This window comes from Microtus ochrogaster, unplaced genomic scaffold, assembly GCF_000317375.1.
Source record: "Microtus ochrogaster isolate Prairie Vole_2 unplaced genomic scaffold, MicOch1.0 UNK14, whole genome shotgun sequence".
NCBI classification, from domain to species: domain Eukaryota; kingdom Metazoa; phylum Chordata; class Mammalia; order Rodentia; family Cricetidae; genus Microtus; species Microtus ochrogaster.
In genome coordinates, this window is record NW_004949112.1 from 837964 (window position 1) to 839332 (window position 1369).

Sequence of the window (1369 nt, forward strand, 5' to 3'; positions counted from 1 at the left end):
TCACGTGACTGGGATTTCCTGGTCACTTACACTGCATTTTCTCTCCCCCTTCCTAATTTAGCTCATTTTGGATAGGCTCTGTAGGGGGGACAGTGATTTGTTTCCATTCCTTGTTCTTCCTCATACAGATAGCCAGCTGCACTTTCTGACCCCTCCTGGAAGGAGAAGGCGCAGGCAGAAGTCAGATGGGAAAAGGGAGCAAAAGCCGTACCCATGAAAATTTCAGAAGATGGTTCTGTGTTCTCTGTGCCTAACACTTATTTTAGCTGACACCCTCCCCTACTTCTGGTGTGTGTGTGTGTGTGTGTGTGTGTGTGTGTGTGTGTGTGTGTGTGCTTGAGTGTACACGTGTGGTGGATTTTCATATGCTAACAACCCCCTCTCTCCCTGCAGCTATTTCTACACTCCTCTGTCACAGTGATGTGATCTGCTCCAGCTTGGCTCTGGCCTCTTCTTCAGCCCTGTGTTGCTCTCATCCACAAACACCACAGAATATTGCCGTGGACTTAATCAAGTTCCCTCAGAAGACTAGTTGGGGTGATAAATGGAGTACATCTATTAGAGGAATGATGAACTGAACTAATTATATGCACGTGTGTGTGTGCGCATCTGTGTTTGCCTGTGAGCATTCCCTGTTCTTTTTCTCCAAGGTACTAGAACTTGAACCTATGGCAATGCCCCAACTGCTGAGATACACTCCCAGCCTATGAAAGTGGTTTATAAAATGTCAACTCCAATACAATTGCTAGTTCCAGCAAATCATTAAGAATGTTGTGTCTAGCTTCAAACTAGTTGTGTGACTTGGATTTGTGATGTAAGCTGTTACCGCCCAAAGTTGCCAACGGGGGGTAATTAAAGTGTAAGAATCCTATCGAATAGGAAAATAAAGGATTGAGAACAGTGCTCACCTAGACAGGAATGGGAACAGCCAGTCTTCCAGCCGTTACCTGGTGTTAGAGCAGGAGGTCAGATACACTCAGCACAAACTCTGACATGGGAAAAGAGATTTTGAAGAAGGCCTGGTCTGAGTGCTAGGGGACAGAAGATTTAGGTTGTGGACCTACTATGCTGCAGGTGAGATTCTCTCCTAATCTAGAGCAGGGAGGGAGGAAAGAGCACGGAGAAATAGCTTTGAAATATTTGGGGAGCAGGTAAGATTATTTTTACTCAACTGAAAGGCAAGGACAAGTAGCACCAGTGTTTGGTGAGCCAGGTCAGGAATAAGCTGGAGTCCCGCCAGCTACCTGAGAAGTCCTTTCCACAACTGCCCGGTCGGATCACTGGGAGAGGACTGAGTGACTGGAAGGAGGCACAGGATGTCTGGGCCTAACTGATCCCCACAGAAAGGACAGGATCACAGGAAAGGAGC

The 1369-nt window shown here is 46.9% G+C and overlaps 1 pseudogene; it reads left to right on the forward strand.

Moving 5' to 3' along the window:
- The first annotated feature begins 1065 nt into the window (after positions 1–1065).
- LOC101999385 overlaps positions 1066–1369 on the forward strand; it is a 4911-nt pseudogene continuing 4607 nt past the window's right edge.